We start from the raw sequence: 27,820 nt of genomic DNA on the forward strand, positions 1-27,820 counted from the left end.
GTCTCTCAGAGTGAATAGGACAAGAGTTGTGCTTGGATTGGGACAGGAGCAAGACCATTTGTTCCCTGATCACGCTTTCTATTGTAAGAAATGTTTATCACCAACAACCTGTGATTCATTGAACTAAAATCTTAATATGTAGCCTTTTGCTGTTATCCAGTGTCCCATCTGGTAAACAAGATGTTAGTTTTTCATAGTTCTTATTTGTTTCCCAAAAAATAAGCACACCAGCATTCTGAAAACATTCCTCCTTTTGAGATTCAGGCATCTGATGCTCTGCTTCCAAGTACTTCTCTCTGCCACCCTGTGTACAGCCATTTTAGAAACAGCACAGAAGAAAACAACAGCACTGTCATTGAACAAAGCTCCACTATCCAGGTGATGGAAGTTATCAATCTAGAGTTGAAGGACTCAAACAAAACAAATCGGAAAGAATCCATGTAAGGCAGAAGAACAAGGAGGCAGAACAGCAGCTTTTCAATCAGAAGCCACACACCATACGCTTTAGGAAATAACAAGTTCAATAGTCAGTTGATAAATAGCTTGCCACCAGAAAGTGCATTTGAAGTGGCACGTAATTGCCACATACATAAGCACAAAGTAAGCAAGAGCCATGCTGAACTGCTCCACATGCAGCTCAGTGCTGCTGCAAGTTTTGCCCACCTGCTAATACAAACACCATCTCTGAGAGGCAGCCTCTGCTCCCCTAAAGTCATGGCATGTGGACCAAGTCGCCCCAGGAGAGGGGTGCAAGGAGGAGCCTCAGAGCAGCTTCAGGCCCACAAACAGCTGCTGCTCGTGGGGCGATGTAGGGAGGAATACAGATGAAACTGGAGAAATATTTTTTGGGTTAGGGCAGTTTTATCTCATATTTAGGGGCTATATCAAGGGGCTGCAATTTTTTTCCCCTTACGATAGCTGGTGCTTTCCCTGATACCCCTTCTGTGTTTCTCTACCATAACCTGCAGTGGTCAAAGAACCTGATCCAATGGCACCCGAGCTAACGTAGCCCTTACTGTCTCCCCCGGGCTGCCAGGTCCTATTGGGCCAGCGATGCTGCTCACACAGGTCCAGATCCAGCAAAGCATCCATTCAAGTTTAAACCTGTCAAGAGGTTCATTAGCTTCAATGGGACTATTAAAAGATTTAAAGTCAAGAGCATTTGTAACTGCTTTCCTGAATCAAACCCTAAGTAAAGAGATTGTCAACATAAATAAAGGCACTAGAGCCAGACCACGAAAGATATCTGCGCGTACACAGGTAGGATTTTGTGTCAGCTTTTCAGCACAATTTAGATCCAACTGTTGTAGATGTGCAAGAATTTTAAATTCACCCTAGAGCACAAGATTGGGAGATCTTTTAAACACCACCAAATAGTGAATAAATGCATCCTATAATAATTAAATATTCAATAAAAGTGAAGAGACACTGTCAGGTCCTATTTGGGTTCAGAACATCAGCATTACACACTTTCCAACAGCAACAGCCCTTTGATTTCTCCAGAGGCTTCCCAGGCTGCACCCCAATGGTGCCTGTCCCCCGGCATGCCCAGCCGGCGTCCCACCACCAGATCACCGCGTGATGGGGAAGCACAGCCCAAGCAGGCCTGGCCCTGCCCAGGCTGAGCCCAACTCACCAACTACAGAAACCACCAAAGAGCGAGAGGTCAGTGACACACACGGTATTCGCTGAGCTCCTACAGCCCCAGTTTATTTGTTATTACAGATAAGGGCCTCTCTCGAAAGGAAGGTGAAATTATGCTGGCCATGCGGCTTTAAGAGTCCAAGGGAGGGGAAAAGCAACGCTAGGGATGTGAATGAGCTTGCAGCATCTGCTCCCAAACCGACGTGATGCAGTCAGCCGAATTAACTCTTTTAATAGGGATGGCGTGAAATGTGTTTTATCCAGCCCTGGCACAAGAGCCAACTGTTGAGAGACTCGGCACCCCCAGCCAGCGGAGCCCGCGCGCCCATCGCCTGCGTCTTGGGGGATGCGGTGCAGGGAATACATGGTGGCAGGACATCCATCTTCCTCCGGGAAGGTTGCTGGGCAACTGGCAAGCTTTCGGCTGGGCGCTGATGTCTGCACACACACGCGCCTCCTCCTTCGCTCACGACTAACTTGATTTTGATGGATTAGCATAAGATGAAAATCTACTGCGCTTCTCTCTCTCTCCCCCCCAACACACAGGGATCATTAAGATACAAAGGAAAATACGATAAAGCATCAACTTGCAATGCGTGCAGAAGACCGTGCAAAGGAAAATGCAAACGCTAATGAGATTAATGCTCTGAAGTGTTCCCTTAATCTATGGCAGAGAAAAAATATTTAGTTGGCAAAATCTCATAATAACAATAATAATAATAAAGCTAAGCACAGATACACACCCAAATTGTGATTCTCTTGCATCCTTGACTCTTCCACATCCTTCAGAAATGCCATTTATTTTTTCCACTGCTCCTTGTCAAATGGTGTTTTAAGACTATTTCCCTTCACCTGCTGGAGATGCACCACTGGGACACAGAAGTTCCCTCTAATCCTATCTAGCCAGGCATTTATACCACTCTTATTAGCCTGGTATCCGAGTACCCTACTGAGCTGCATTATCATTAATTGTTTCTCAAGTGTCAGCTACAGGCTCAGCTTTACACAGTACAAAGCAAAGATACGATCCCTGCCCCGAGGAGTTTTACATGCTAAACAGATGATTAATGACAGCAGCATAATGACAGCGTTTGGATTGGGAGGGAATAACATTTATGGAATGAGGAATAAATTAATCAGGATTCACGACAAATTGCACCTGTTTTTTTCTGGAAAATTCAAAAAATCTGGTGGTGACAACTGTTCTTCATGATACCCTAGAAATTTATACAGAGCCTGAGACTCAAAAAACAGAACCTCAAGTTTTTTAGCAACTACAAGCTTATTCCAGCTGCATTTTTTACTGAAAAACTGACCATCTTTTGTCCACAAAACACACATAGGGTGATTAGCCAGAAAGGGGGAGAATTTTAACTAAACCAAAAATTTAATGTAAAAAAATCATAGAATCATAGAACTGAATCATAGAATCATAGAACATGACTGATTTCTAAGTATCAATTAAAAAAAAAAAAGGTTTTAGTTACCCTTGGGTTTAAAAAGTTCTTTAATTAAAAAGACAAAAAGGCACAATGTAAAACGATCCAAGAGCTGAATGGGGATCAGAGAGCGACAAGGCAGCAGGCCATGCCAGTGGGGTGAACACCACTCCACAGATGCAGTGAGGCACAAGGCTTTGGGCAGGCACAAATAAGGAGCTGTATAAAAATCTGCTAACTCCAAGGACAAGAAACTCAGACGCCCAAGGCAGGCGAAGGAAGCTGGTGAGGATAACCCCACCACACGTGCACTATTTATTTCTCCAAGACTGGCATCAGGTGTGGTGCGGGTGGCCCCAAGCAGCAGCAGGGACATCAGTGGTGGGACAGGGCTGGGGCCACTGGTGGGACAGGGCTGCAGATGCCAGGCAGCATCTCCCACCGCTGGCTGACGGCCACGCACCAGGCTCAACAAACTAATTCTAATTGACTGGGGTGATTCTTGTGCTCCTAACACCTGCGTGTGGTAAGACTCAGAACAGTGTTTCTGTGCTCCTGTCCAGCACACGTTATTCCTTGCAATATCCATATAATTTAGCTAAGAGAGCACAGACCCATGGAGCCTGACTGCTCTCGTACCCCGCATGCAGCTGATGCACGTGGGTGGGACAAGGAAGGTCAGAGACCATTTGAGTTCTTCTAACGCGACAGATTTCAGCTTGTGGTGTTTTATTGCTATCGATACTTGTGTTAGCACCTTCAGTGCCAAAAAGCTGTTCATAGTTTGGGTAACGCACAGCATTAAGTACAGGGTATTTCTGTATGATCTCTAGAAGTGAATTCTTGATTCTATAATACAATCATGTAAAAATGTGTTTTGTACTCTGTTTTGCAGTGTAACACATAAAATGGTTATTTTTTTTTCCTGTCAGTCTTATCATGACCTGCTGGTATCGGGCAGGCTGCACCAGAGAGCTCTTCCCCACACACCAGTCCTTTCCTGCACCCTACAAACATATTTCCAGTTTCTTACTCGACAATGACTCACTCTAAATTTTCTTGTGGACTTCACAGATCTTTAGATACAGTGCTGAAGCAGGAACTGTGACTACAGAAAGGCTTCTCTTGGATGGTGGAAGATGCAGGTCCAGCTGCCTTTCAGTTATGTTACCCCAGTTCTAGTCCTCCAAGTAACACTTTCAAAGATATTAAAAGGCAAGGTCCTTCTTCCATCCCAACTTACAGCTCACTGAAAACCACAGAAACTCAGTCATTCAGGCCTGTTCTGAATAGACCTGTATTAGTTCTCTGTGGGCAGTTAAAAGTTTGCACAGGCATAGCAGGTAAAACACCTGCAAAAGACAGTGTTACAGAAAACATAACAAATCCTCAGCAATTACTTTAAGACCAAAAAGGTATAACCACTGAGCATTTAAACATGGAGACAACAGAACCTTCTCCCCATTTAGATGAAAACCTTTACACCTCCCAGTAACTTTAATGTAAATTCAACTTAGAACAGCTCTGAGTCGATCTAAAAATGAATTTGTGAACAAAATAACTGGTAAGACTCTTGGGTCCTTATTTCTGTGTGCTTTCATAATGGCAATTAAAGCTAAGCACCTTTGAACGGCCTCTAAACAAGCACATGGAAATCTAGGAGAACCTCTGAGTGGGGATTATGCATTAACCTAATGTTCATAATCATGCTCAGAAAGTTTGTTCTTTCAAAGCTTGAAACAGAAATGTTAATATTCTCAGGCAAATAAAAAAAACCTTAAGCTATTGAAAAAGGCAACTATTGAATCAAGTATATAATAGGTAATAAAACTTCAAAGGATTCATCACACACTGCAATTAAAATGCCCAACACAGATTACTGAATAGCCTTCTCACTTCTAAGGAAACTTTTTTTCCTCCAAGTATATCGCTAAACTCAGGTGAGCATCAGATTATTTGTTATTTTAGGAATAAACATACGCTCTCACCTGTGCTGCAGTGAAAAAAGCACAACATCATAGACCAAAGTGGCAATCAAAGCCTGTTCCACCTCATCTGATCTTGTTAAGGGCTCAAAGTTTCAACCCTCTTCTCAGAAATATTCAAGTTTGAACAGTTAATGCAAAACAATGAGCAGTTGTACATGAGAGAGTAAAAAAAAGGCTGTAGGAAAAAATCCCTCCCCCTCCCTGATTTCAGACAATTAACTGGAAATCTTCTGTATTTTGGAAGAGGAGAGGATGTCTGTCTGCAGTATGATAACAGATAAGAGCCACAGACAGGAGGAGGCTCCAACCACCCCTGCTTAGCTTGCCTAGGAGAGGCAAAAAAAGGGAACATCTCTGTGGAAACTGAAACTTGCAGCTAAGGCTTTATAATTAATTGCCAAACAAAAAGCGAGCAACAGGCAACTCACTGTCAAATTTGACAAAACACCCAGAACTCTGGTTCTTGTGGCCGCAACTGCCGATCACACAGTCCCCAGCACCGTAACCAAAATCAACGCACCCCCATGGACCCAGCCAGGTGAAACCACCTCGTTTGACTGCAGACCCCAAGTCGCAGTAGCAGAGGACACATCCTTGGGATGAGAATCCTCCATGATCGCCTCACCCTGACAGCAGGAACAGCTGCAGCATGAGGGCAGGTCTTGGGCACCACATTGGTATCAGCTGCAAAAAAAACTGGGATGGATGTTTCTTTAAACAATACACAAATAAGTCATAGTAGGGCAGATGAATGAGTGGAAATTTTGTAATGAAATCAAACCACGTAAAACAGAAACTGCATGATAGTTATGGCAGGACATCACCTACATCAGCCTAAAGGACTTACTTAAGAGTTGCCCTAGCAACAGCTGAACTAGCCTGAGGTCTTACAGCCAAATTACACAATTTAGGGACTCCTTATTTCCATTCAACATAGTTTCAAAAACTGGCTCTTCTGTAGCACAGAACCAAAAGAAAAATCAAAAGAAGTCCCAAGTATCACATAAAAAAATTACTTCAGCTTTCAATTTTCATAGGAAAATAACAAAACAACACAACCAAATTTATTTCCAAATCACTGTGCACATAGCAAACTCTCATATGATAGTATCCATTTATCCTCAGATAAAGTTCAACTTTATCCCTTGTAGTCTGTCCAAAGTTTAACAAAATCAAGATGCTCTTGTTTTTTAAAGACTGGAATCTGAGTGTGACCATTTCCTTTCCTTCATTAGCAGAAGAATGCATGTGTGGGACACAGGATGAAAATATAATCATGTCTAGATTTGGAAGATAACAAGAAACAAAACCGGGACAACAGAAGTAATCAAGACAACAAAAAATAAGGAACCATGTTCCTGTGGTGAGTCTCTTTCAGAGTATCTAACAGAGGTGATGAGGTCAACCTACCACAGATGATCTCAGGATCCCCAAAATTCATTGAGATCCTTCATTAGGGACCAGGACTCTATCCCAGCCTCTGATAATTAACATTTTTTCTGCAGACAGCCTGAACAGAGGTCAAAGTTGCTAAATCTATCTCCTCAAATGCTATTTCAGCTAGGACAAAAATCACACAAACAAATAACATCTGAAAGCAAAGCCTCCTATGGCCAGGCACAGCACACCCAGCAGTTCCCAAACATGCTCCTTTCTACTTCTGCTGAAGAGAGTGATGGTTTGCAAGTGATCTCAGCCGCTCACCTGGACACACATGGATTTGCAATGGATTTGTGCTCTGGCTTTACCTAAGCACTTCTGGAAAGCTTCATTTTGTCCCGTGTTTGAAGCAGCACCAGCTGCAAAGCCGGAGACTCCGTGTGCCTCACCAGCGCAGACCTGCCCCCAGCTGCGGGCAGCGTCCTCAGGGAAGGGCAGGCCTTGTGGTGACACTTCACAGACACCCAGCACATCTGGAGTTTGCTCCAGGTGTGCCACAGACTGCTAGGTGATAATCCAGCCACCTGCAGATGCATGGTCCCCATCTGCTGAATAAGGGGAATTGCTTCATGGGACACAAGAAATCCTGTAGATATCAGGAAAAAGAGCAACCTCCTTGTCTCTATATTTTCCTATTGGTAATTATGTCAATGTTCTTCTCACACACACACACAAAAAAAGCCCCTATGTTACAGATTTTTTAAAGGAGCATGTTTAAATACCGAGGAATCTGCTAAGTTTGGAGAGGCACAGCAGAAACATCAGGTGTAAATGCAGAAAGTACATTATGTCAGTAGATACACTATGTCAACAGATACACACCAGCTGAGGAACTGATATAAGCATATGTTTATATCTCAGAAGAGAGAGACCTACACCAAAACAGAACCGGAGGAGAAGCTGTTCTCTCTCCGAAAAAGCACTGTGTAGGAAGAAAATGTTTTTTCCTGCATTAAAACATCTCAACATACTTCCTTCTGTTTTTCCTATACTTTCAAAACAAGACTTCCATGCAGAGCACCGCGAGTAGAACTTAATGCATTAAAACATAAAGAGTTTTCACCTCAGGAGCAGCTGCAGATCAATATGTGTACGGTGGCCCTGAGCTTGCAAAACTCGCTCCAGCTCCCAACTACAGGTACCAGCAGTTTGTCAGAGAAAGGCTACTGAAGCCTTTTATAGCAATTCAAGATATAAAAGGATGCCCTTCTACACACAATCATCACAACCTGGCATAACAAAGCACTCCATAAGTCTTGGTGCTCAACATCATTATTTTTTAGCAATTATTGTTCTGATGAGTAACTCTTGGGCAGTGTCCAAGGGGAATTTCTGCCATGGGGTGCCTGGAGTGTTCCACCTCTGCAAAACGAAGCAATAACATCAACATGTACTGAAATAACACAACCCACCATTATCCCAATTGTGCCCAGAGAGGTCACAAGGTGAAAAGGCAGCATGGACAGTCAAGAGCTCTCCGGGAGCTGCCTCCTGGGTAGGAGACCTGGTGGTCCTCAGTACAGGTACCCAAGCACCAGCCCACCTTCCTTGAACCAGCCACCCAAGCACAGGGAAAGGGGCTGGTTCTGAAGGTGTCAAGTGGATGAACAAACACCGAACCCCAGGTTTCGTGTGGCGGATGGTGAAATTCGAGGGCATCTGTCTAAATGGCTGCAAATGCTACTAACTAGATACTAGCTTGGCACTAACCAGGAGCTAAAAACTCTTAACCGTGGTCTACACTGACAACAAAACCACTGTTTGGCCCTGGATTAATTAATGTAATACCTGACAAGAGCAATTGGAGATTAATGGCCTGTACCTGCTTGGCTACCTTGCACTCTATAGGGTCAAGTACATTAATATCAGCAGAGAAACAGCTTGTCTCAACCCTACGCTAGTACTACAAGGACCCAATGAACTTACAGATACAAGGGCCAGGTTCTCAGAGCCACTTTCTGTCACTACGGTTTAGTGGTGGCTGATTCTCATGAGGAAGGGTCCCCATGCAGAGGGACTTCAGCTGCCCCACAGCACATCATGAAGGGATGTCCCGGTCAGGGCATCTCACACGTGCCACCTTGCAGGACTGCGACTGAGACAAGAGCTTCAGGGCAGCAAAGGCAGCAGATGTGAGAGCTGGTCACCCTGCCTGGGACCAGGGCTGGGACAGAGGTACCCGGAGACCCGGACACCTGCGGGCAGACCCAACCCCATCTGTTCTTGGCTTGGCACACCTTCGTACACAAGAGAAATATGGGCCAAAATATTCTCCTGCTCTTGGTCACTGCATTTAGTCGCAAAAATTCACTGCTCTAACATTTGCAAAAATGCCCCTTTTGCTCTATTTTCCAAATGCCAAGTGTTGCCAGGGGGCTCGAGACCAAACTCCTGAGCACTGGCCAGGCTCACCGGAACACCTGTGCTCACCTCCAAATAACTGGTGTGCTCAGGCCACACAGCTGAAGCACCATGATCTAAAGCAGTACTCCTAAAATCTGGATTCCTACAGATAGTCCCAGCTCTGCCTGAATTAGGGTTAGCTGATTATTCAGCTGCTCTATCTTGGGAGAAAAAGAAACAACAGATAATCTGGAGATTAAACTGGAACCACTCTTCCTAAGAAATTGCTTTTTGGAATGCATAGTGAAGAAAAGAAAAAATGTATGTAACTTATACAGCTCTCAGGGGAAAAATGGATATCCCAGTTGTCCTTAGAGTCCACTAAAAGTACTGAGTAAATTGGTAAGCACATGAAGCTGAGCCTCCTTCAAACCCCTTCAGACAAACTCTTTCCCTGCATCTTTCAGACAGCAGAAATGATGTTTGAGAGACCACTGTTCCTACGCACCTTCTGTGTGGAAACAGGAGTATATTAATGCAACAAAAGGTTGTATTACCCTACGCTACATCTTCAAACAACAGAATAGTTTGAAATAACTTACAAAACCTCTCTGAAGCCCTTTGTTTCTCAGTTTCTCAAATGTAAGTGTGGACGGAAGGGCCAGAAGAAAGAAATAGGGAAGGATGACCCTGTGGTGCCCCGCAGGGCTGGCACCGTAACACACACACCACAGACCATGAGTTGCTCTGATACGATGCGAGCAGGAGCCATAGCAGCCAGGACGTCCTTCCACACTCAGCACACGGTTGCACAGTGTGTTTTGGCCACAGAGGTCACACAGCTTTCAGACCTGCTCCCAGTAATGGGAGAGGGAACACTGGGCAGTCACCAACCCTCTCCAGCTCCAGGGCTTCCCTTGGGGCCAGCGGCAACCCCAGATCCCCTGTGGTGGCTCCAGTCCCCACCAGCACCAGATCCCTCCCTTCTCACCAGTTCCAGCAACATCCCTGACAGAGGATATGGCAGGAGCTCCAGACACAGGTGTACCGTAGGTATCAGCCCCCAAACCATTGCTGTGGAGTACACCAGAGCGCATAGATGGCAAAGCACAGCAAAGCATGAAACAGGTAGTGAAAAGTAGCCGCATATAAATGTTTTTTGACAAATTTTACCTTGCAGCCTCCCCAGCCAACAGTGTTTTAATACAATATAGTCAAGAAAGCCAGCTTCAGGCTGCCCCGAGATCAGTGGACCTCTGGCCACAAGTGCGCGTGGGGTTAACAGGGGTGTCTGTTCCCAATACCACTCCCTCTCCGCCTTCTGAATCCTCACCTGGCTTCATGTACCTCCTCATTGTAGCAAGCATTTTGGGGCAGAAACTCTTTTATTTGTGTGTCCGCAAGATGTGCACTGCAGCCAGCCCCTGAGCCTCATAGCACTTCAATGCCATCAACACTACAGCAAGGTCCACCATGGCTGTTCAATTTGCAAGTGCAAAGAGCCAGAGAAGGGGAAAAAGAGACCAAAACAAAACCCGAAGCACATTACTCACTGTTAACTGTTCTTTCCAGAAACACAGTATTGAGGGGATTTCACATATTTCCTGGCAGGGAGATTTCATGGTGGCTTTTAAGAATGGATTATTAGTGAGATAAAAATCCCCATAGCTAAGATCAGCAAGAAATCCTTTCAAGCACACATATATACACATTAAAACTTGAGTATTTTACCTTTCCCCAAAAAAGCAATTGCTGCTGTCAAGTACACCCTTCTATTACAGCCACATGCTCTTTTTAAGAATAGCTAATCAGAAAAACATACAGAGGTATTTAATCAGGTTTTTTTTTCTTTAATGACCTAATGTTTTGGTTTGCAACTGCTGCCAACTCACGCTGGGTGGAAATTTAGTACTGTCAGCATTTAATTATTATTTTATCACAGATTTCTTTACCTTCCTACAGTGATGAAATAGCTAGGAAAAAATGCAGCAATGAGCACCTTTTTAAGCTATTAGATGCCATACTGGTTATTTAGCTGTATCGGAAATCACCATTTAAGGACACACAGAAGCTCGCTCTGCCATCCCATTGGGGCAGATGCTCTCCAGTTTGCACCTCCGCAGCCGACCGGAGGGACCGCAAACACCTTGCCCTGGACCCTCGCCAGGCTGTGACATGGCTCATCAAAATCTGTGCCAAAGAACTGAAACACAGAGCACCTGGCTTGTGTTGTATCTTGGGCCATAAACAACAAATCAGACTCACTCTTTCTGTCAGCGTAAAACCTGTTTTGCTAATTTTTCCCCTCGTCGTCTGAAACAAATAAACTCAATTTTGCAACCTGCAATAGGCTATGGGGAAAACAAGTGTGTTGATCTGCTGGAGACTGCTAGACAGGTTTAGTTGATTCATGTGGGGCAGGGACAGTGTTGGGGGGTGGAAAACAAACCAGGTTGCACAATTTCAGAAGAAATCCAGAGCTGTGCTGCCTACAGCAAACTTGCAGCATCATGCAGGTGCTGCACTCGTGGTGCTCTGGAGCCAGGCTGGGTGTGAGGAGAGGGCTGTCCCCATGCTGCTTGCCAGCCTGGTGGGAGCCTGCTCCCTGCTTTCTCCGGAAAAGCAAGATTTAGGCTTGAGCCCTCACAAAAAACAATGGAGAAATGAGACTGCAGCAAAGCAGGGCTCCTGACAGCCTGTGTTAAATGGTGCAAAGCAGGAAGGGCTGTGAGGACGCACATGGATAACTTTATCTTCCAGAGCGGATGGAGTAGTCAGGCACACACTTATTAAAACAAGTATTAGTCTGTGATAGCAATCTAAGATAACACTGAGAGGTTTGTCACCCAAGGAAAAAAAAATTAAAAATGATGCTGTTGCTGGACCTGTGTCCATAGAAACCACATTAACCTCAACAGAGGATCTCACTAGGCAGGTGACTCCTTACTTGAGAGCCACAAGCACCCTGTTTGGTACACACTGACCTTTGCGTATAGTCACACTCACATTTAAAAGAGAAACGTATATATAAACAGACAAGAACGGAGCTTAGAACAGTGAGGTGACAAATTCTGTTTCTCTCATGGCAAGGTAGGGCTCTCTTACCAGGTGTCAGGAAGGAGGCATTGCCCTCCTCTACCTGAAAAAAGAGGTTGTGGATGTGACGATGAATATCCAGGCAATCACTATAAAGGAACCTACCTGCGATAAATAAGGAGGCAGCTATTTCATCTGCCTAACTGTTCTCACAGGGCACTTTACAAGTCACATTCCTGGAGTGAAGAGCACATGTTTAAGGAGCCACATACAATTCCAGTTTTGCAGAGTAAAAGAGAAGGAAATAGCTTTGGTCACTGGGAGTATTTGAATGTCACTTTGTTAGGCTGCGCATTGCATCTGACAGAGCTAGCAAAGGAAATGAGAAGTGATAACTGATAGTGCCGTGATTAGATCAACCACCTTGGGAAAGGTGCTGAAGCAGAGATATTTCACTAAAATAAGGAGAATCCTGGGAATAGATTTCTGGCAAGTGATCGCAAAGGAGATATGGCCAGAATTAAAAATGGATTTTGTGGGCAGATAAAGCGTAATAGGTAGAAGGCAGCTCAAAATGATATATCGCGAAGGCCTACAGAGTGACTATAAAGTTTGTTTGCAGTTATTTAACATATAGAGATCCTAGAAAGACTTAACTTCAAAATACACTTGCTGTGTTATTAACTTTCATGTGCAGAAATAAAACAATTTTGCATGAAAGCTCTCTAGTAAAAAAGGAATCAGCCTTCTACCCATCTATCCATCTCTTACTTCAGTGGAGTTGCATCACTTCATACCACAAGATATAAGTGAAACAGGAATCTCTTCTTGGGCTTCTGACTGAGAAAGATATATTAAAACGTACATTTCATTATTTTATCTTGCAGGAAGTTGCTTTAATAATGAAGGATAACTATTGGCGGTGGTAATTAACGTGTTATAATAAACTCATTACATGTATTTCTGTAATCTAACCATGTTTCCTTCTTCTGCAGCTCACAGACAAAGCAGTTTTTTAGGGTGCTACTTAGGCATTTCACAGGAAGAGGGTTAGCTTTATTGACTATTAAAAAAGGCTTCAATCATCCTGCTGTCCATGTCTGTCTGTCTCCTCCTTAATAAGTTTAGCCAATTAAAGTTACATTTAAAGACAACTAGCTCTTTGCAGTTCTGTAAAGCATGGTGGCTGAGATGGAGACCTGGTGAGTATGCTAACTCAGGGAAAGGCTTCTACCTGGGTTCAGTCATTAGGCATCAGAGTTTATCACCATAAGACAAACCTGTTGGCAACCCATCTTCAGTCACTCCCGTAGCCACAAGGCTTCAAGATCTGTCTGTGGGCTTAAGAGTCTGCAAGTCAGAAATGGTCGATACACCGTACCCAGGGAGCTGAGTTGGGCCCATTGCTCCTCACTTCATTGGCTGGTATTGTGTTGAATTTTGCAAAAACAAGTAACAGATTGTATGTTGTTCATAACCACGTACAGATTTCACAGGTACAGCAACATAAATCCATGTTGTGGCATATCTCTGTATAAAGAGGTCTTATCATCTGCTGGCTCCATAGCAGATGCGAAGTGCATCACTCACACTGCCAGAGTGGGAATACTCACATCCATCACCTTTGGTATCAATGGGGAACGCACTTGAGAAAGACAGAAAGTCTGGGGAAGAGCCAAATATTAACACTGTTTACCTACCACTGGAATGCAAATTAATAATAACCATTATCACCATCACTAAATCAGTGTGGGCAATGGAGCATCAAATTCTGCATCCGTAAAACTGCAACCAACACTGTGTTCCACGGGAGCTCCTCATGAATAAATGAAAGTGGACTTTAAACATCAGCCATCTGTGTGATCGAATACTGAGCTACTTGATCAGGCAAAATCCTCACTGAAATCAGCTAAAACAACCAGAAAGGGTTAGGCTTCAGTTCTTGCCAGCGTTCATGCCCATGCTGGCACCCGAAGGAATGACTGGCTACATTTTCCAAGGTGCCATGCTGCTTGCTTCAACACTTGTACAAATCAAGATGCTTCCCCACCTACAGATGTTGCACCTGGGCTAAACCTCTTCTCTCTTCATTCCCAGCACTGTACCTGGGTGTCTCCACCAAACCAAAGCTCTACCTTTGAAATAAAACAAGGTATTCCCAACAACCCATGAGCTGAATCCTGCTGCATGACCTCGTCGCTGTTGTTTTCAATGAGCAAGAGGTGGGAGGGTAGTTTCTGTCTATATTAATCAATATTTAGCTGGTTTCATGCCCATTCATTCATGTGCTGAGAGTGTTTTTGACAGTAAGAAATTTGCAGAACACAAGAAGGCCAGTAGCAGCTGCTTGAGAAATGCCAATAATACTGTGCATACCCTCCAAATTTCCCCAATGTTTGTATGTTGTTAACAGGTGTCGGGAACTTAAAGTGTATAAAATACGAATGCAGCACAAATAATTATATTGGTGTATAGTATTCTACAGTGGAGAAAGTTTTTGCTCCAAATACCTTATTTAGGCTGCAGGTTTTCAGGGTCAAAAAGAAAATCTTTCTTCCACACTATGTCTATGACAGAGCAGGGTGCTTGGGATCCCGGCTGCTCTGTGGTCCCAGCTCTTACCCCACACAATCAGCAGTAGCTAATAGCAGTAAGCAAGACTGCACACAAATTCAAAATTGAAAATTACTGAAGAAAAAAAAAAAAATACTGTTCCAGATTTCAAAGCAATTCCTGAACGGTGAACAGGCATCCTCATTTGAGCAGAAAGCACTTGTATGCACATACGCAGGCACATCGCAAGAAGAGCCAGAGGCCACGGATGCATTTGCAAAGAGCAAGTTTTATTTTAGTTACCTCTCTACTGAGGGATCTCCGAAGCCTCACCTAAGCTCCCAGGCAGAGGTGACACAAACGGGGACGCAGGCGCTGGTCAGTTCAGCCCTACTGGAAGATCGCTGGGCCTGCTGAGCTCGCCTGTATTTCAAGGCTTCAGGCAGGCGCAGCCTCCCGCTCTTTCTCACAACAAAGCAGGAATCTCAGACACAGTGATAAGGTGTCCAGAGTTTCTCCCAGGCCTGTGTTATCTAACACAGAGCTTCTACTCATCAAGCACACAAGGTCAGTAAGACAATTAGTGTGATGTGTGTGCTTTTTCTACAGACAGGTGCAAGTCACTTGAGCGTATTTACATTTAACTAACCTCCTCGCCAAATCTTCCGCTATATCCCCATACAGCACTTTACAGGAAAAAAAAAAAAAAAAAGTAAAGAAGAAAGCATGGTTTGAATAAACCAAGAGCAGCCCACATGGGGAGCAGGCAGAGTCCACCTGCTTGGGACATAAACCCCTCAGGGAGAACGAGCAACTGGGCAAGACTGATACTACTCTTATAATCAATACAGCAAAGGCTGCTTCATGCAGCCCCTTAACAAAATATAACACTGCTTTTCTGGTAGAAAAGCCTTTGCTACTGGCACTGTTAAATTATCCCCTCAATAAGGGGTTTGAGGACTATACTTCCTGTTCTGTAGCATCTCTTCAACACCATTGTACAACCCTCCAACCTGACAGCACAGGTGCCAACCCTGGGAAGCCTGATCCCACAACCCTGGTCTTTAATTGCTGCCAGTGATTTCTGAGGGTGCAGGACCCCATCACCAAACCATGACGAACCAGAGCAAGGCCACAGCTTGAGCCCAGGTAAGATGGTCCTCAGCATCCCAGTGGCCACATGGGACCAGAAGCCCCTCAGCTTTGCAACCACTGACAGCCATTGCCAGAGGGTAACTACTGCTCTCTGGAGATAACCCACCGACGGATGTGTGGTGAAAGGCCTGGCATCCCGTTACCATGCCGCTGAGCCCTCCACGTCTTTCCTTCCTTTCCCTGGGAACGTTCTCTCAGCTATTTTAGCTTCAAGATGCTCAGCTTTTTCACTCAAACTGCTGCAACCACAGCAACACATGCTTTTGATACAACTAGTAAAGAAAGAACTCATTCAACACAGCTTCACCAAGGGGAAGTCGTGCTTGACCAACCTCATTGACTTTTATGAGGTCATAACAAGACGGATGGATGATGGCAAAGTGGTGGATGTGGTCTACCTTGACTTCAGTAAGGCATTTGACACAGTCTCCCACAGCATCCTTACAGCTAAACTGAGGGAGTGCGGTCTGGACAATCGGATAGTGAGGTGGACTGCGAACTGGCCGAAGGAAAGAAGCCAGAGAGTCGTGGTCAATGGTGCGGAGTCCAGTTGGAGGCCTGTATCTAGTGGAGTGCCTCAAGGGTCAGTGCTGGGGCTAGTATTATTCAATATATTCATCAATGATTTGGATGAGGGAATAGAGTGTATTATCAGCAAGTTTGCTGATGACACCAAGCTGGGAGGAGTGGCTGACACACCAGAAGGCTGTGCTGCCATCCAGAGAGACCTGGACAGGCTGGAGAGTTGGGCAGGAAATATTTGATGAAATACAACAAGAGCAAGTGTAGAGTATTGCATCTGGGCAGGAACAACCACAGGTTCCAGCGTAAGTTGGGGAATGACCTATTAGAGAGCAGCGTAGGGGAAAGGGAGCTGGGGGTCCTGGTGGACAGCAGGATGACCCTGAGCCAGCACTGGGCCCTTGTGGCCAGGAAGGCCAATGGCATCCTGGGGTGTATTAGAAGAAGGGTGGTTAGTAGGTCAAGAGAGGTTCTCCTTCCCCTCTACTCTGCCCTGGTGAGATCACATCTGGAATATTGTGTCCAGTTCTGGTCCCCTCAGTTCCAGAAGGACAGGGAACTGCTGGAGAGAGTCCAGCGTAGGGCAACAAAGATGATTAAGGGAGTGGAGCATCTCCCTTATGAGGAAAGGCTGAGGGAGCTGGGGCTCTTTAGCTTGGAGAAGAGGAGACTGAGGGGGGTGACCTTATTAATGTTTATAAATATATAAAGGGTGAGTGTCACAAGGATGAAGCCAAGCTCTTCTCAGTGGCAACCAATGGTAAGACAAGGGGTGATGGGTTCAAATTGGAACACAGGAGGTTCCACTTAAATTTGAGAAGAAACGTCTTCTCAGTGAAGGTATCGGAACACTGGAACAGGCTGCCCAGGGGGGTTGTGGAGTCTCCTTCTCTGGAGACATTCAAAATCTGCCTTGACACATTCCTGTGTAGCCTCATCTAGGTGTTCCTGCTCCAGCAGGGGGATGATCTTTCGAGGTCCCTTCCAATCCCTAACATTCTGTGATCTGTGATACTTAGAAAGCCAAAATATTTTCTGTTTCTAAAGACGCTGACTTGCCAATCCAGGCTGGCTGCTTCTGAGGTGCTGAACAGGGAGACCACCAGAGTCACAAATGGAAATGTCCCCATCCTTCAGAAATGGCACCCTGGCTTACAAACAACAACAATATTTTTAAAAATCATTTTGCTCTTCACTTTTGACACTGTTTACTTAAGCCGGGCTTGTTTCTAGTCAGGCTGTTTCCAGTCTGTACAGTAGGCCACAAGATTGTACACGGGTTGCAGTTGCGTCACTAACAAGACCTGGTTGTGAACAAGGTTGATCAACCTAGCGCACTTGCCTAATTTCCACATTTTTGCCTCCTCCCCTCTCCCCCCCCATTTTTGGTTATTTTTTCCACATTTTCCCTCATTTTCCCAGTCTGCATTTTCTTCCTCCTTGCATAGAGAGACTCTATGGCAAAATACATCCAGACTGAGACCTCTCACTCTGTCAGAACACAAGGTGAAGCTGCCGTATTTTCAGAGAATCATAGAATACCAGGTTGGAAGGGACCACAGGAAGCACCTGGTCCAACCTTTCTTGTCAAAATCACAGTCTACACAAGATGACCCAGCACCCTGTCCAGCTGAAACATCAAAGTGTCCAGTGTTGGGGAATCCACCACTTCCCTGGGGAGATTATTCCAATGGCCAATTGTCCTCATCATGAAAAACGTCCCTCCTGTTCAAACAGAATCTCCCCAGGAGTAATCTGCTCCCACTGCCATTCGTCTTTTCTATGTGACTCCTTGTAAAAAGGGGGTCTCGATCTTCTTTGTAGCCACCCTTTAAATACTGAAACAGTATCTAAACAGGCTTCATCACAACCCAGCCCTGCTCCCACCAGATGTTGGCAGAACTGGGGGGGAGCCCATCCACCACCCCCCTAGCCTCCCAAACCCAGTAGTGGTTCAACAACACCCCATTTCCCCCACACGGTGCCTGATAACTGGTGTACAGCAACCACAGCGACAATGTTGGTATATTTAATCAAAACCCTGTGACTTCCTGGTACTAGTTTGAATTTCCTGAGCAATGACCAGACTGTGACGCCTCCCAAGACCCTGCCTGCAGCAGGCACAACGCCCCGCTGGAGTGCCGGGCTGACCCGGGTAGGACACAGCCACTGCAGCCCTGGTGAAGTGGGGTGCAGAGCCTGGCCCAGAGCAGCCACTGTAGCAGCTGTTAGCCATGCTGCCCTAACCATTCCAGGACATAAAGGTCTGCTGCACCATCACATGAGCCTACTTTGAGACAACAGAAGATGGGCAAAAAAAAATTAGACATACCAGTTACGATGTAGTACATTTATAGCTCAGCTTTTCAGAGTTTACTAATTGTAGTAGAGATTATTCACAGCTCATGCCTCTAAATAAGACAATGTAATTCCCTTTCTCTTCTTGACTCTAAATAATATTCCACAAGTTTGTTCTGTTCCCCTTTCTATATCGCAATTTTGTCCTGCCTTGGCTTTGTGAGATGCTGCCTTCTGGCCCTCCTCATCCTGGTCTAGTGATTGCTCCCTTGCTCCTGCTGTGGCCTTGGCTTTTTTTTTTCCCCACTTTTCCCCTGGTTCCTGCTGTGGCCTTGGTCTTGGTTTTCCCCCACTACCGCTCCCTCACCCTGTGTGTGATCTTATTCACTCACACATCAGATGCTACTGTGCCAATAAGAAATGTACTTTTCCGTCGCCAGCTCTCCTCTCCAGCCAAGCCCGTGTCTCAGACTGCCTTGTCGACATCTCTTGGCCAGGCATCTTGTCATCAAACCAAACCCAACATAGCTGCAATGCACCTTTTGATCCTTCCTACCAAACCTCTTCACTTGTCCACCCTCTGTCACTTCTGAACAAACTTCCACCCTCCCTGCTGCTCAGGCCTATAACCTCTTCTAGGTCTCCCATCACTCAACTTGTATTACCAGTGGATAGACTATCAGCTGGTGTTAATCAGCATAATTCCACTAGCTCAAATGGCACTATACCAATTTACGAGAGATGAGTTTCTTTTCTGGTACCTCCAAAAGCAAATATATTCCACTTGACAAGTAAAAACCCTCAGCCAGGTCCCTCAACATCTCCTGCATTTATTACTGTGATCTCTTGTCCTCCAGTCTCCCAACAGCCACACTCTTTACAATACACACAACCCCCTGAAATTCTTACCTGGCCCTTAGTTCTCTGCTGCTCACAACCCAGAAGTTTCCTTTCCACTCTCAAATCTCCTGTACCTATACACTGTCCACCCTAAGCCATGCTCAGCTTCTTATGCCTTCTGAATATGCCTGATGTAATTTGGTGTGCTAACAGTACTTAATTAGCAATAACAAATGCACTAATTCAGAGATTTATTTTATGCTATTAAAAAAAAAAAGAAAAAAAAAGGGGAAAAAAAAAAGAAAGGAGAGTCACCATGGAAGTTTCAATACCCAATTTCAGATTATGACACAATTAAAAAGCATGGGTTTAACACAACATGGGCACACACCTGCAAACTTGTGTACTTGATCACCAAGATTACATCCTAATATCAAGCACTGTGCTATCCCAGGGAAGGCATCTGAAAAGGTTGATAGCCATTTTAATACCATTATAAATGTCTGCTTAAACCAAACATGCTGCAATGTAAAATGATGCAAATGATACCACAATAACACCCTCTGTCTTCACACTGTTCAAGCCTTGTAAGGGCTGGAGGCTCAGCACTTAGTGGTTCCAACCTAACCACCACTACTATTTTTGTATAAATGTTTCCATTTTGAAAAAAAAACAAAACAAACCAGACAAACAAAAAAAAACACCAAACTTGCATGTTTTTTTCAGTTTACTATCTACTGGAAAAAGAGAAATGCTCTTTCCAAAAAGTAGAATAGCACCTGCATTTAGGGTTTTCCACACCTGGAGCAATGTGAGAGTCTTGGGGCAAGATCAGGCCCTTAAGGAGAGTACTAAGGAGTTCACCATATGCACAATGCCAGAACGATAAAATGTTAATGAAGTGAAAGTGTATTAGTGAATTATTAAAATTTTGCTCCTCTCTGCAAAGCACAGAGTGAGAAAAACTCAGTGAAGATAATGATAAAAATAGGATCAAAACATTTGGATCCCTCCTCCACCTCCAACAATAAAGCTTTACAAAATCTGGTGTTAAAATTAACATATTAATTGGGTAGTTTCTACAAATGATCTCAGATCAAAACAAGTTGGAGTTGGGGGTAGAATGCGATTTAATCCAGCTAAATCTGGATGGGTCAGACCTTCAGCTTCCTCCCATCTCTAATAACCTCTTGTAACCCCTCTAATGTGTCTGCTCCTCTCCACAGCAAGCCTGGCCAGTAATTAAACTGGCAACGAGAAGATCTTACTGAGGGATGCAACACCGAGCGTCGGTTTGCAGGGACAGCTCGGGCTAGGGACTTCACATCTGCTCCCTGTGTCAGAAACTGACTTTATCCAGGGAAAAGGTTGGCCTCTCTACAAAACCCAAGAGAAAAAAAAGAAAAAGCAGCTCTATACTGTGGATCCCGGCGAGGCTCAGGCAGGAGGCAGGGCCACGGGAGACACGAGGCCATGGGAGACACGAGGCCATGGCTCGGTTCCACACGGTGGGTGCGGGTCTTGCAAAGAACTACGCTAAAAAGAGCAACAGCTTTGCCATACAGTATTAAGAAGCAATTTCCAATAATGCTGATACTCTGTGAAATGCTTTCCAGAATTGAGCTTGGATTGCCCTGTACGTAAAGCCCGGTCTGTTAGGTGGTCTGGTATATTTTCCTTGCAACAAAATTAAGTGTGCCCAGACATGGCGAGTGTGTCACACCAGGAAATAGTGGCAGGTAAGCACTTGGCAATTGGAGTCCCACTGGGGAACCTCGCCCTTGGCCTGACCAAGCAGAGTTCACAGACAGGGTCCCACCACAGCCTGGCATGTGGGAGGTGGGCAAAGGAAGAAGCCGGTGTGGGCCCAAACCACCTTGGTCCTTAAATATCTATTTTTATTTGGTTTTAACCTATTTTCAGTAAAAGGTAAAAACATTCAGTATTGGAAATTTCATTGTACTGATGTAAATGCCTGCTAATGTTAAAAAAACCACAAGTGTCAAACAGCTAGGCAGATCTTTCCATTCAGTGGCACCTTCCAACTCTGACCACAGGTCACAGCCTCGCCATCCATCTGTCCTGCAGTCAGTGCCGACACAGAGAAAGACCATCTCCAGCGAAGAGACTTTTAGACCACAGACAGAGGAATAAAAGGAAAGAGCAACAAAAAACTGTCCAGCATAATCAGCAGAAGTATTACCTCCAGCAGACTTGGCCTGTCCAATTTTTTGCAGATGTTACAGAGTAGATGAGCTTTAGGGAGAGCTATGAAACACTGTAACATTTCACTTCTGCTCCTGCCCAAGAGAGGTGGGAAAAAACTGGCCGCTGGCAAGCAAGTGGGTCCTACATGACTTGAACCACTGGAAAGTCACAGGTCCAGCCGTGATGAGTTTTAGCCATTCCCCAGACCCCTCTCTCCAGCCTCCTCCAGACAGCGCTATCCCATCACATCATGCCTGTCCCCAAGGGGGACAAGTAGGGCGCCGGGAGCCTTGCTCCTTTGTGGGCTATGCAGGCAGCCAAGGCGCAAACCTTAGGCTAGAAAACCAGCTTCTGTCTAGACCAGGTAAAAGTCCCAGGACTGCTAAAGGCACCTAACGCGTTACAGTGAAGTGAAGGAGGGTTTGAGCTGTCCTGATGCTTGGCAACTGAACTTCAGGCACCTTAAATGCAGCAGGATTTCCAAAGCTGAGGAGAGAGTCACTTCCCACAAACTGCCTTGCCTTTGAGCTTCAGGCTGGTTTCCCAGCATCAGCTGACTGAAAAACACGGCTGTAATTTTTACATTTACATTTAATTTTTACTTTGGCTTGGCCATCAGAGCAGGTAACAAGCCAAATGTGGTTTTATTAGAAATATTTCAAAATTGTGGCCAAAATCATGCTGCACTGTGTTATATCTGAAGTCACGAACAGGCAAACTCCAGCATCAGCCAGGACAGACCCATTTGAGCTCAGCTTACACTTCTGGACAGCCCTGGCAGCCTCTTCTGCCAGACATGGCTCCTGACACCAAGACATCTCCTATGCCAGAAATTACTAGTTGAATCTGCTCAGCATGCCAGGCAGCTTCTTATAAGTTTATGTAACTTTTCCAAGTTTCCTCCTCAAAACTCTCTGCAAAAGTTTAGCTTAATGCCATAAATACTCTGCTGTGAGTAAAAACTGGAGAAATAATGTTTATTACCCTGAACCTTCCTGCTTACTAGAACACAGTGACCTAAACCCCAGCCCTTGCCTTTAGTCTGAACATTCGTCCAAAGCTGCGTCTAATCTTACAAGCCTCTAACCAGGCATCCCAGCCTCGCCAGGCTGGACAGGGACCAGTAAACAACTGGCACGTTGTAGAATCACTGCTTACATTCTCACCTCCAGCCCCACATCCCAAATACATACACACTGCATTGGCACTTTAGCATGAGTGCACTTCGGAAAGGCGGATACATTTTCAAAGTTTGAATCCATTAGCAATTGCTAACTAAAGGGCAATTAATTTGACTTCCAGCTTTCCTCCTAATTTGCCTTGCAACTTTGGGCAGTCTATGTGAAATGCTACATTTCAGCTTCCTAAGCTCATACAACTTCTGTGGATATTAAAAATGAATTTTTGTAAAGTGATTTACAATCCATGATGAAAGGCAGTTCAGAAGTGTAAGGACTGCTCCTATTAGTAAAAAAACTGGTGCATTTTTTGATCTTTCATTCTAAGGGCGGGGGTGAGGAGGAGGGAAAGCCTCTCTACGTATCATTAATGAGCCTCAAAAGGTATAAATTACAAATTGGATACTTTTGAAAATGTGGCCCAGAGAGGTTGGTGGGGTGTTTTCTTATAACAGCAAAAAAATGATGGGACAACATATTCATTTAACTTCTTGCATTTCCCTCAGGAGTGACTGACATCAGAAAACTTTTACAAACTAAACCATTAGAGATAAACAGAGTAGCACAGATACAGAAGACGATGAAGGGTAAAATCTTAAAAGTACCTAATCCAGCTCATTTCCTTCACCGTGTAAAAACAAGTAAGAGACACGCTTCCTGCCGGCCAGCCTTCCTGCAGATAAGGGCGCTCCCGACAACAGGAAATTCCCCTCTAGAAGCAAGCACACTTTCGCTACCAAGCCAAACTTTCTCCATTTGAACTCCACAGCAATTAAAAGCAGCATTTGGCTAATCAGATGTGAGCTGGATTCAACCCCAGCCCTTCCCTACCGGCCGCCCGCTTGCAGCAGAAGGGGGTCCCAGTGCCACCCCAGCTCGGCAGCCAGCAGGGACCCTCCAGCAGAAGCAGGTGCTGCTCCCTCCAACTTCACCATCCCTTTAGGCTGCTCTGGCCACAGCCAGATTCTGAAGCCAGGCTTTGGGTTTTTTGGATGGCAAGATCCAAAGGTGTGGGTGGAAGAGGTGCTGAGCATCTTTGCCTCAGCGCCCTGCAGGATTTACCTCCTGATCCACCAGACCTGCTCACCAGCCTCAGGTTTTCTTAAGGAATAATAACGCAAAAAGTGAAATACGCAAGTAAAGAGGTAACAGAGGTCGAACTGGTCATTTAAGGTTTCAAAGTGATGATTTATACAGTGAGTGAAGCACTCAAGTGTTTTTTCTCATCTTGGTCACAGCAAAATAAAGATTAAGGAGAGAAACAAAACAAAATGTTTCAGAGAAAACACAGTGAATACTCAAAGACGTCTCTCCCTCACAAACAGCTGAAATCAACAGCGGCTGCTGCCCAAGAAAATAAGCATAAACACTAAAACCTTTCTTGTGAGTTTGCTGTGAAATTCTTCTCTCCTGCTCCAAAAGCAAAATAGCTCTCTCCTTTCACACACAATAAACTTTCAATAGTCCAGCAAAGTAAAACTTCAATTTACCACAATAATAGTCTGATTTTCTCATGCTGCATTCATCAGTAATGAAGTATATTTTATTCTCGTATCTCTGCTTTTGTCCTCAAATAGCATGTTATAACCAAACAGTGATTTTTATTTTTTTTTAAAGCAACTGCTCAGGGCTTCCCATAGCCATTTGCCTACTCTTCTTTTTTTTTGTTTTTGCAGGTCGGGCAGAGTTGTGAAACGGCCTTAATATTCAAGACCAAATCATTACGTTTTAATATAAGTTTGAAATGAGGATGAACAGAGGGAGATCTAATCAATCGCAGTTTTCTCTCCCAGGTCCATATACTCCCACAGAAAGAAACATGTCCTGGTCATTTGATTTAAAAAGCAAACAAATAAACATAAACCACAAACAGTCATCCCCAGATACTATATTTTAACCCCCTTTGTCCCGCTGCCTTGAGCCTCTCCTCCCCTCAGCAGCCCCCCAGCAGCAGCCTGGCTGGGGCAGGACACCCCCCACGCCCAGGGCAGCCCTGCGGCCCATGGGAGGGGGGCCCTGCCTGCCAAACCCCTCCTTGAGTGGAAAGTGCTGGACAACGTCCGGAGAGGGAAAAGGGGAGACGACGGCACGGGGTTTTACTGTAAAATGACCTTGATTTGACAGGCACGTTCTCAGGTTTCAACAGATGCTGTGGGAAAGGCAACAGCAGCCAAGGCAGTCTGCAGGCATTTCTGATGATATGCAGACTTTTTTCTTTTTCTTTTCCTTTTTTTTTTTTTTCAAATAAATGGGGGGGTAGTCTTCTCAGTTTCCATGACAACAGTGTCTCCACTTGTCTGTTATTAGATACCATCCGCTTCCTGTGTCTAAATTTTTAAACCAATCAGAAAAGTGTTTATAGATCGCACAGCTCCTGGGACAGTCCCTCTCCTGCAAGAGAGCTACTTTAATGACACGTAACGCTTCGGCAGCCAGGGCTGTAAGGCCTTATATTTTTGGCTGCAAAGTGATCAGAGTTTATGTTGTTTACCGGCTGATACGTGGGTTCTGCCAGAGAAAACTGGGGGTTTGCTGCCCGATTTACCGTGCCCATAACAGATGTTAACATGTTGATTTTTTTTTTTTTTTTAATACTGCACAAACTCATTTTCATTGTTTGTTCATTTTTTTGTTTCTGATTCATTCCATGAAACAGCATGAGCCCTCCCTGCATGAGAAAAGATCGTCTAAGAGACGCCGCTATCCCACCGGAGTAACGGTCTGCTCTGACGTAAATGGCTCCACAGTAAAACCTCGCCTGCTGCAATTGAAGTTTCAGTAAACTGGGTTCTAAGAGCAGCCGTTCAAACAGATTTTCACAGACATATGTTTGATAATATAAATAACAACTGACCGCAGCGTAGTTGGCAGGTCAATAAGGAAATCCTTCTCCAGGGTGCAGGGACACATGCATATATTGTGAATAAATTAATTCCTGGTAACTCCAGATAAGTTAAGAGTCAACACTGAAGAACAGCAGGCAAAGGGAAGCTGATGTGAAATTAGGAAAATACCTTTCCTGGCGGCTCTGACACACCAGCCCTACCGGAGGATGCCCTTCAGGCGTGCGTGCAGACACAGACGGAGCCCGGGAAGTACCGGCGGCTCCTTCCCGGGCGCGGATCTAACAGCCGGCAGCGCGTAGGAACAAAAAGGAGACGCCGGGTGGCTGCGCCGCTGCCCCAACAGCGCCCACCGGGCCCGGCCGGGGCTGCAGCCGCCGCGTCGCCCGCGGCTACGGCCGGGCGCCCCTGGCAGCCGGGGCCGGAGCCGGAGCCGGCGGGGCGGCGCTGCCGGGGCACAGCTCTCCCGGGATGCGGCCCGGCGGCCGCCCCGTACGCGTCCCCTGCTCGCCCGGGGCGTCCTTCCCCGCCCGGCTGCCGCCTCCGCACCGCCCTCCGCGTCCCCAGCGCGGCGGGGCTGTGCGGCGGGACGGGGCAGCCCCGACTAACTCCCCGGCGCGGCAGCGCTTCCCGCCCGCGGCAACCAGCGGCCCCAAAAGTTTGGCCGGGGCTCCCTGCCCCGGCAGCGACGGGGCGCGGAGGCGGCGGCTGCCGCGGGGTCTGGCTGGCACCCACCCGCACACCACACACACACGCTCCCAATGCCACCGCCGCGGCCGTTACCTCCTCGCCGAGGCCCTGAGCTCCTCGCCGCCGCCGCGGGGGTGGGTGCTCCCCGCGGCCGCCCCGCTCCGCGCCCCGCGGCGGGAGCAGCCGCAGCCCGCGCCGCCTGCCGCCCCCACACACACCCCCGGCGGCGGCGCCGCGCCCCGCCGGGCCCTAGCGCCGCCCGCCCGCCCGCCCCGCCCCGCCGGGCTGCCTGCCGGAGCTGGCGGAGGGGACCTGGCTGGGCCTCTCCGAAGGAAACTTCGGGAGGGGGACGCGCGGGGGCGGGAAGCTGGGGGGTGCCGGTCTCGGGGGGAAGTTTTCCTGCGGGTGCGTGGGGACACAGCTGTCCTGGGGCTGGGGAAGGCGGCGCATGGCCGGTCGCACGCTTTCTTTTTCTTTTCCCTCAGCTCGGGCCCGCTATCCCACAGGGGTGCTCCCCCTGCCCGGCCCTGCTGACCCCTGGGGTGGGCAGCCAGCCCTGCCTGCCCCCGTCCCCCGCCCAGGGGGGCACGACACCCGCTGAGCACCTGCCCGCCTTGGGCATTCCGCCGCAGCCGTGAGCGAGCTCCGTGTCACTGGAGCCGGACTTGTATGTGCTGGAAACTGAGGTGTGCAGGGCTAACACTGTTACACTTGTGGGCGTTTTACCTGCCGGGAGCTCCAGCTGAGGCCTGGCACCTCGTGGATACTGTATTCTTTACAGTCAAAGAGAAAACTCCCCAAGCCAGGGAAACTCACAGCACCGCCGGTGCACGCTGCCTCCTCCTCCTCACACCCCTGCCCTTGGCAGCCCCCATCCCAGCCTGCTCCTGCTGCCTCTCCTGCCTTGCTCCCGTGAAAGCAGAGGAGAGGGAGCTTTGTGCTGAACTGGGACCCATTTGCGAGTGCCAAGGCTGGCAGGGTCTCAGCGGGAGCTGGTACCGCCAGCACTGCCACACGCCCCAGGAACTGTCAAGCCTGTAAAGGGCATTTAATTATTCATTGTAGATTTACCTTTCTCCAACCAACCCTATAGAGTGACAGCTCAAAGTACACGTGATTGCTGTAGTGATTATAGGAAAGGCTTAGCTTTGTCCTTTTAGATTTATTTTGCCATAATGTGGGAATGACTGGTTTGGGATGGGATAAGATACTTCCTTTCCTTGACACTGAGTCTAGATAGAGGGCAGATGCAGAGCTGTGTCCTGCCAGCCCTTTTTCCTGCCTACCCAAATTCCGTTGCTCAGCTGTGCAGGGCTCACAACCCCAGACTCACCATGACACAAAGAAACTCAGACTCTGCACCAGCATATTGCAACTTTTGGAGGTCAACAATATACAAAAAGTAGCAATTCTGAATTTTTATTATAAGAATTGGAAAAAAAATTGGGTTTTGTTGCATCTGTTATCAAGTACAGCTTTACTGATAGAAAGCAATGGAAATATCATTCCTCTGCCTTTTTTATTGCTGTCTCAGGATGGATTTTGAAAAGCCATCATGGGTTGAAGTAGCAGCTCAGCCCTTTTACTCATAAAAATTGCTGGCATGAAACTCCTCCCTGCCCCCCCCCGGTCCCAGCTATATC

At 46.3% G+C, this 27,820-nt stretch overlaps 1 protein-coding gene across 1 annotated transcript in view; it reads right to left on the reverse strand.

Moving 5' to 3' along the window:
- The window catches only part of FOXN3 (forkhead box N3), a 216,886-nt gene extending 190,488 nt beyond the window's left edge, over positions 1-26,398 (reverse strand). The window contains exon 1 of the mRNA XM_071809547.1: positions 26,271-26,398. The gene's annotated coding sequence lies outside the window, so the exon portion shown is untranslated. The remainder of the gene's footprint in view (positions 1-26,270) is intronic.
- Between the last annotated feature and the right edge of the window lie 1,422 nt (positions 26,399-27,820).

This window comes from Patagioenas fasciata, chromosome 5 (assembly GCF_037038585.1).
Source record: "Patagioenas fasciata isolate bPatFas1 chromosome 5, bPatFas1.hap1, whole genome shotgun sequence".
Taxonomy (NCBI): Eukaryota; Metazoa; Chordata; class Aves; order Columbiformes; family Columbidae; genus Patagioenas; species Patagioenas fasciata.